Source organism: Spermophilus citellus (assembly GCF_964194105.1).
Source record: "Spermophilus citellus genome assembly, chromosome: 10".
NCBI classification, from domain to species: domain Eukaryota; kingdom Metazoa; phylum Chordata; class Mammalia; order Rodentia; family Sciuridae; genus Spermophilus; species Spermophilus citellus.
The window spans coordinates 50,557,031-50,566,885 of NC_138197.1; positions in this window are offsets into that span (position 1 = coordinate 50,557,031).

Below are 9,855 nucleotides of genomic sequence, written 5' to 3' on the forward strand. Positions count from 1 at the left end.
GATATGTCATGAGCTTTGTAATGTTTTGAACAACCAATGAAAAAAAGAAAAAAAATAAGTCTATGCATGGGGAAAAATGGCTAGTCAGATATTTACTCTAGCATACACTAACAGCTAAACCTAAGGGATATATAATTTTCCCAACTTGTACTATAGAAAGGGCTAATGTAACAGATTTTCTGATTCAAAAATTCAGATGAAAAATAAAATAATAAATTCCGAAATTAAAAAAAAATCATACTACCATTTGAGGTCATTTTCCTTTAATCCAAAGAACTTCTTTTAGCATTTTTGTGATTCATGTGTACTGGTGATGAATCATTCTGTCTATGCTCTACTTGAGACTGTTTTATTTCACATTTTCTGAAAAATATTTTCACTAGCTAAAGAATTCTAGGCTGGCAGTTTCCCTTTTACTTTTTCCCAGTCCATTCAAGTTATCATTACATTGTTCTTTGTCTTCTATCATTCTTATAATTGTTTCCTGGAGGATAATATATCTTTTCTTCTCTAGCTACCTTAAAGATTATCTTTTTTTTAGCTTCAAGTGGTTATCAATATTCTTAGGAGGGTTCCCCCCCTTATTCTTTATATTTCTTCTATTTGGGGTTCACTGAGATTTTTGAATATACAGGTTATATTTTTTATCTCTCTTGAAAAACTCATAGACAGCATCTCTTCAAATACTGTGTTTTTCCTCATTACTTCTCTCCTATTTCTCTAGAACTCAAATTACAAATATGTTAAATCATTTGACAGAATCTTATCTTTTTCTCTTCTTTTTTCTTAAGATTCCCATTTCTGTATGTGTTTCAGTTCAAATAATTTATTTTGAGCTGTCTTTGCATACACTAACTCATTCCAGGATATCTTAATTTCATATACTGTGTAATTCTAAAAATTTCATTTGATTCACTTTACGGATTCCATTTCTCTGCTTCAATTCTTCACATTTTCTTCCATTTTGTTCATATTTTTATATATTTTATTTAGTATATTTATGATAATTATTTTATCAAGTCTGTAAATTCCATCCTCTGGGTCATCTATAGGTCTGCTTTTACTATTTTGTTGATTACAAGTCACATTTACCTACTTCATTTCATGCTTCATTTCCACATTTACCTACTTCCTTGTTCTTTTTTAAATTATCTATTTTAAAAAATATGCTAGGCAAAGACCTATAGGTAATAAAATAGGGTAGGGAAGACTTCCCTTCTTCCAGAGGGAAGGTTGAGGGATAATAACTTCTGTCCTATTGGAAATTGAGGAAGGATGGAGAATGGGATACAGTTTCAGATTGCTTTGGTTCCCATCTGGTTCCTAATATATTGAGGATGAGATTAGTCTTGTGTTTATTGCAGCTATTTCTTTCTTTCTGATTCTGGGTTGAAATCACTATAAACCATGGAAATCTCCTTCTACCTGGCCAACCTCATACAAAGCTGCACCTACTGTCCAGAACTTATCAACAGTCTTCACGGTGAAGACTGATTGGTGGGAAGACAGGTTATGCTTCTGGAGGATCCTCTGAATTCCATTATATCAGTTATGCTTGTGTGGCTATGACAACTCTCCTTCCCCTCAGAAGACAAAACCCTCTCCCAAGCTGAGCTGAATCATTTGCCCAGTCCATTCTCAGCAAATTCCACCAAAGAGGAGGAAGAGAAAAAGTCTTTCCTATCTTGAGTTTAAATTCTTTAGATTTTCTGTCCATTGAAGAAAATTTTAGCTTACCCATTTTTTTACCCTACTTGTTACAGTCTGTCACAGCTTTTTATCTCATAACCTAAAATGTAACTCACCTAATTATCTGTAATTATTATGAGAATCATGTAAATTATATGTTATCTTCTTTATTTTACAGATTGAGAGGACTACTTGCAGAGTAGAGTGAACTCTCCAAGACTCCAGACTGCACGACCATCTCGCTCCCCAGATTCCCCCCTTTACTCTTTCCATTATAAATGTGCAGCTGTAAGGTGATTCAGGAAGAGAAAAAGATGTTTTGTGGTCATATCAATCCAAGAAATATTGTAGGCTATTTTCCCCTCTTTAAGATTCATAATATCTATCAACATGTTAAAAGTCCAATAGTAAAGAACTTATTTATTAGCCCTCAGGACTTTCCCCCACCTCAGCAAATATAATCTAGTAACACTGCATAGAACTAGAGTTATGTGGAGTTCGTTTTGTATAAAAGAGCTCTACATTATTCTGTCCCCCAGATTCTGCTGGTTATGTCATCTCAAAAGGTCATTTCTGCATTATTTAATAATAATTCTCTAAAGAGTTTGACAAAAGACTACAGTGCTGAATTTTATTAATTACATATTTCCTATGGAATAAACATATATTTTACTGAATATTTAGAATAAATCTGCTTACCAAAAAAAGAAAGAAAACTGAAAGAAATGCAAATTTAAAGGAGAATGAACAGTTAGCATAATATTATTTGTATTTAAAAATATTTTTTTACCAGAATTATGAAATTATTTGCTCTACCCATACCAGTAATGAATTACTTTGTGGCATATAAAAGTATTACCTACAGTGAATATCAAAATAACAAGGAAGCTCAACAATTGAGGAACTTTGTATAAAACCTATATAATATGTATATGTTACAGTATGTTCATTTGGTTAAGACTCATGAACTAACACTCAAACTGCTCTCCACTGAATCTTCTGGAATTTCTACCAAATTCCAGAGTAAATAGATATCCATGTTCCTCTTTGAGACAGGAGTGTTTTGTGTGGTTTGAAAGCATCATGTCCACAATCTCTTGAGTGGTAATGTTCAGTGTACTGAGCACAAGGTACCAAGGAGTTCCTGTGTCCCAGAACATGAAGAGATGCTTCCCCATATTGAATATCAAATGGTTACTTGGTAACATGTGACTACCCTTGAGCAAGAAGCCTCATTACTTATTTCTTCCCAACATGACAAAAATAAATGCTGACCAGCAGTTCCTGTTAGAGGGAAATAACCAAAATAACTCCTACTCAGAAACATAGTCACCCTTTGCAAACCCACATTCACAGTTCCATCAGTTATTAGCTCTTGGCCAATTTTGTTTCATCTTTCCTTCTCTGACTTCCCATCATCCCTAAACCCTCCACCCACAGCTGGATCATTTTAAGGCAAGTTCTGAATATCACTTCAGAATTATCTTCTATGGATTTTTAAATTACCACCCCCATACAAACTTTCAAAAAGAAACCTGTTATCTTGGAAACATTTTAGGTTTACAGAAAAATAAAGATATCTCTATAGAGGAAGGGTTGTAAATATTCAAAACCTGTTTCCCCTAAGAAGTGAAAGCAGTTAGGGTCTAAATTTCCAGGAAATAGAAAAATTTTGTTTATATGTACAGTTCATATAGTGTAGAAGGTTCTGTGTGCAAGGGGGTCTGAGGTGTTTGGTTTGTAAGTGCCAAGAGGAACTAATGTTTAATTATACTCGTTCTATACAAGATAATCTGAATTAATTTTGACAAACTGAGGATGATGACTTGTAATGGTGGCATTTCATTTTACTTCAATGTTCCAGCAGTATGATTTAAATGTGAGAGCTGAATTGACAGTCATGAGCACGGGAGATGATATACTTCAACTTTCCAAGAAGAGTGATTCTCCTGTTGAATCCTTGCTAGGCAGCGGCAAGGCTAGACAGGATCCACATCTTTGAACTGTGGACTCAGTGTTCTCCACACCAAACACTGAAGTCATCCTGTTTTTTGGGGGTCCTTCAGCATCAAGTCAGCAGACACAAAAGCTCCATTCATTTGACAGTCTGTGGAGACACAGGATTGCCTATCTAAGAGAGAAGGAAAGTATTGATTCATGGAAAGAATTCTGCATCCTTTGGTTAGAAGAAAGTTTCTGTTTTGGTGGGGACCCTTAGATTATTACTTGCAGGATTCCATCACACAGGAGGAAAAGACAGTGGAGTAGCTTTTTTTTTTTAAGTTGAGATAAGGGAAAAAAAAGTTAACTGAAGTAAAAGAATTTTGTATTTTACCTTTACAAAATAAGGATGTTCTAGATGTTGAGCACTCCACATTATCTCAACCCTTTTCTCTGAGTAGCCTCAGCACATCAGGGGCTAGAAAGCTTGAGGTTTACAGCTGGGACACTCTTTGTTTTTTCTAGTTACCATCTATCATCTGGGCTGCAGGCAGCTGTGACTTTCAGCAGTGGTCCTAACCACTGACCTTCCTGTCCTCTCAGTAGGAGTAGAGGTTTCCTGGTACTCTGGACCAAAACTATAATTGAAAACTGAAAGCTAGTAGTCCTCTACTCCACAAAAGTTTTGCTCCCAACTTTCCCAGAAGTTTTGAGAACATCTTATTCTGTGTACTAATTTTTTTCTTGAAATACATAGAGCTTTAATCAGAAAATATTTTTTTCTGATTAAACTCTGATTACAAAATATGTAAACAGAGTATTTATATCTTAAGTTGAGAAGTGGAACCAATTTATCTTAAATGGTAAAGTTATAAGAAAAGTACAAAATAAGTTATAAAACAGAATGAAGATTCACATTTTTATTTAAAAATAAAAAAATATACAGCTAAGTCATAATTGTCAACATTTTGCTTTGTCTTTTTAACCTTAAAGATGAAGCTAAATCTAATTTATCCATCCACCCTCTATTGCTCATTCTTATTTTCTTTCTCCAGAATAGACAATACATTAAATTTGTTTTGCATTCTTCCAATTCACATTTTATTTTATGCACTTCAAAATAGTATTATGTGTACATATTCTCCATCTTGAAATTTCCTCTTAATATCACATTTTTTTCTGTATTTTTATTGGTGCAATATAATTGTACATACTGGTTTATATCAGTTTTGATCCAGTTAATATGTTTACATCTAGTTCAATTACTTCAACTGCTTCTTCATTATTATTTTGTTAGTATGTTACCCATCGATGGGCATTTGTATTGTTTCCAACATAATAAAAATTAATGAACTCTTGTTCCTTGTTCAGTGTCTCACTGAATTTCTTAGGGCCTTGCTAAGTTGCTGAGGCTGGTTATGAACTCACAATCTTCCTGCCTCAGCCTCCTGAGTCACTGGGATTACAGGCATGTGCCTCTGTGCTGGGCTCCTGTTGTTTCAAAGCTACTTGAGCCTTGAATTTTAGAGACAGTATAATAATATATATTAAACTCAATTGTTCCATTCTTTGCTTTTTCTTATAAGACACATGTTTAATAATTATATGGTCCTATGCTCTAAAACCTGAGAAAGTCTGATCCTAAGTGATTGATTGTTTGGGTTCTTAGAGTATCAAACTTCTACCAAATTCTGCATCCCTTTTGATTCCATGAAGTCATAGATTCTGAAAGGAATCATTGATGTTGATAATTATTTGTGGGTTCCTGCCTTTTAAATTGTGCCATTGCAATATTTGCTTTTATGGTACTTTCTTGGATCCACATTTAAAAAAAATAGCAGTATGAAGCTGTTTGCCTCCTTTGTATTTTGTTCATCACTATATGTTGCTTAGTCTCAATGTCAATTTATTGCTCACTGACAAATTCCCTAACCATACAGAAATTGATGTTAGAGCATAGTACTTAGCAAGTAATTGTCCAGTATATTTTAACTGGAGTGGTTAGTAGCTAACTCGATGGCATGTTTCATACATAGAGAGATGCTTTTGCAGATATACAAAATGCTCATCTTGTTTGCAATTCCAATAGGGATGAAAATGAGTCATAGTAGTTGATTAGTTTATGGTGGAGATGAGTCAGTAGAACCAAAACATTTTGCAAAGTCCTTGGCAGATATCCAAATGCTCTGGCTTGAGCTACTGAGATATGACATTTTGGGAAATTTGAAGAAATTTGACATATCTTACTATCTTCCCATGGAAGGTGTTTATCAGCTGCCTAGATATTTTCATTTTTGCACACATTGCTTCCTAAACTTGGAACACTCACTATAATGCCACCACCTGTGACTAGCAAATTCCTATTACTCATCTTTCAAGACTCATCTCAGACCTGAAGTGTTTTCTGATGTACAATTTCTCACTGAGCTCCACAGCTGCAGGTTTGCACTGCTATTAAACCATCTACCATGGGACCTCATCAGTTACCTCTGCCTACATTTATCTTCTTCCTCACTCTCTGGAATAGACACTATATCCTGCCTTATGTACTTGGCAGATGACACATAGTAGGGCTCAATTCATTTTTGTTTCCTTGTTAAGTTAGTGTTTTTCTGTTTATATAGGTACTATGAGATGTTAATATTTATAACAAACGAAAAGTTAATATTTAGTTTTTAATTTTGCCTTTGATTAGATACTTAGAGACACTGAATTAAGTGCTCTAGTTGGAGTAACTCATTTAATTTTTCCAACACTATACAGAAGGTAAACACACACACACACACACACACACACGCTTCTCAGCTTATGATGGAGTTACATCCCAATGAATCTATCATAAATTAAAAATACTGTAAGTTGAAGTTGCATTTAGTACACTCAATGTATCGAACACAATAGCATAGCAACACAGTATACTATAGGAGTATGGATTGCATACTTTTGTGATCATGTGTCTCTCTGGGAACTGTGGCTTGCTAAATTGAGCAGCATCTTAAAAGAGTATCATAACACACACTGTTAACCCAGAGAGAAAATTCAAATTCCAAATTCAAAGTATTGTTTATACTGAATGCATATCATTTATGTACTATCATAAAGTGAAACCATGATAAATTGTGGACTATTTGTATTATTATAATCTCTTTTACGCATAAGGAAACCAAAGCATGGAAATGTTAACCATGTCAATCAGCTTTTCATTGTTGTGACCAAAATACCTGACAAGAATAACTTAGAAGAGAAAAAATTTATTCTGACTCAGGGTTTCAGAGGTCTCAGTCCATGGTGGGCCTGATTCCATTGCTCTGGGCCAGATGTGAGGCAGAGCATCATGGTGGAAGGGGCTGGCGAGGAAAGCTGTCTCTCATGGCAGCCAGGAAGCATAGAGAGGGTGTAGGGATCCTGGGACAAGATGTGATCCCCAGAGACTAGCCCTGATGACCCCCCTGCTCTGGCCATGCCCCAACTACCTACAGTTACCACCCAGTTAGTCCATTCAAATTATAAATCCATCAAATGGATTAATCTGCCAATGAGGTTATAGCACTCATGATCTAATCATTTTACCTTTGAACATTGCTGCATTTCCCAACACATGAGCTTTTCAGGGGACACTTCAAGATTTAAACCATAGCATTAAATTACTTATCCTAAGTCACACAGCTATTCAGGTGTGGAGCTAGGAATTGTGCTCAAGCAGTTGGATATCAGAGATTGTGTAATTAAGCACTGTGCTATGTGGCCTCTATTTTTTCCTTCAGAAGAGAATATAAAACAATTTTAATGGCACATAATAAATAATTTCTTTAGAAAATTAAAAATCATAGTCACTAAAAGATAATGTCTAAGGATTAGCTAGAAGGCTGTACTTGGATGAGTTAGAGCTATACTTCTTTGCCTAGAGGGATGTCTATGATAGATACTTAAGAATGCCAATTAAAGAGTAGTTGCATAATATGACTCCTCATGCAAAAGAAAAAAATTATCAAAGGCTCATAGAGGCTGGCACCCTTCCTTTAGTATCTTGCTCTATGCTTATAAAGTATGTACCTGCAAACCGGGCTGTTAAGTGCCAGCTATGGTGTGGAGCGGGATTGAAGTGGGGAGGTGAGTTTATCGATTTTTCTCTTTTGCATCATTCTGTTGGTTTCAGTAGTAACATGTAAACTGTTTTATTGTTTAAAGAGGAATTTATAAATTAAAAAATTTTTGAAGATTAAGAAATGAAATTCTAGTGAGAAAAAAAAACAGAGAAGGTGACTTTCCAGGTCACACCTGGAACAAGTAGGTGAAATCCATTCAAAAGCTGTCTCCAGGATACCCTCATATCAGAAGCAGTAGTTTCACTCTTAATAGGAGGGACCATAGGAAATGCAGACATTGTGGCCTGAGAGTTGTGACAAGTCCTCCTAGTGTGTACCATGCTCTTTAAGTATCTCCAGAGACTCACTTCACTTGACTGGCTCTCAGGCCTTGGCAACCTCCTCAGTGAGGAGCCCTACGACTGCCAAGCACCACCCACTGCCTCAGTCGGTCCTGGGTGAGGACCAATCATGCATCCGTATCTTGTCAAGTATCTCTACAAGGTTCTGGCATCTGCTACCATTTTGGGTTCAGGGGAAGTTTGTGCGACAGGAAAGGGGATCTGGTTTCCCCATGTGCTGTCCCATTAGGTGCTGGGAAGTATAACCTGGATACATACAGAAAAGAGCCAGAGCATAAGCCCCTCCATCCTCCTCTCTTCTGAGGCTCAGGGATGTCCGTGTGACCATGCAATTGACTGGATCCTCTTAGGAAGCTGGGGCTGCCCCGGCAGGAACCACCCGGCACTTGCTTCCTCTCCTTCACTTCTCTCTGCTGCCTTTTCCCTCAACTTTGCTGCCCTAGGAGCAAGAGTGGAAGTAGCACACTTAACACTGGATTCAATTTTCTAGGACATCAGGACGAAGACTTGGTAGGTTAACCAGGTTTTAGACATGCTGATACCTGATGTTAAAACCAGTTATTCAGAATCAAAATGAAGAACTGTTTGAAGTTTGAGCACCTGATTGGTATTTGGGAAATATTTGAATTCTTTTTGTCTGATATAAGAAAATTTAGGCTAGACATAATTATTCAGAAAAATAAGTTTTCTCTGAATTACAGAGGAAATAATTAATTTAGGATTTTTGTGGAGCAAAATTATGTGAATGACATTTGTTTAAATACCTTGATTCTATTATTTTGTTGTGCATCTGTAGATTGTCTCTGCACATCGTTGACTGTTTCCTTTGCTGTGCAGAAACTTTTTGGTTTGATAAAATCCCATTTGTTTATCTTATGTTTTGTTTTGTTTTTCTCTGTAGTTCCAAGGTCTTTTCCAAAAATCTTTATTAATTCCAATGTCCTTAATCTCTCCCCCTACATTTTCTTCTAGTAGTTATGTAGTTTCTGGTCTTTAATCATTTTTAGTTGATTTTTGTAACTGGTCCAAGATTGGGGTCCACTTTCATCTTTCTGAAGGTATGCATATCCAATTTAAAAATCAGTTTACTATTAATATGTGGTTTAAGTTTGAGGTTTTCCTTTCTGTTCCCTTAGTCTATATATTTGTTTTCTAAGCCAATATTTTGCTTTCTTGATTATTGCAGCTTTTTTGAATGTTTTGACAACTGGTAGTATAATTATTCCTGCTTATTCTTTTTGCTCACAATGACTTTGGATACTCAGAGTTTTTTTGTTTTTAGTAATTCCACATAAATTTTATGATTATTTTTTCTAGTTCCGAGAAGAATGTCATTTGTATTTTAATAGGGTTACATTTATCTTTAAATTGCTTTGGGCAGTATGGGCATTTTAACAATAGGGATTCTTCTAATCCAAGAACATGGGAGATCTTCCCACATTTTTGTGTGCCCTTCTCAATTGATTTTATCAATGTTTTATAATTTTCATTGTAGAGATTTTTTACCTTTGTGGTTTAATTTAGTCCTAGGTATTTTATTAATCTATTTTTTCTAGATACTGTAAATGGGATTTCTTTCTTGATTTCTATTTTAAGATAATTCACTTTGGCATATAGCAAAGCTACTAATTTCTGTATATTGATTTTGTATCTATAAATGTGCTGAATTCATGTATTGGTTCCAATTACTTTTTGGTTGCATTTTGAAGTTTTCTATATATAAGATTACATGTCATCTGTGAACAGTGACAATTTAACTTCATTTTTTCTTTTGCCTG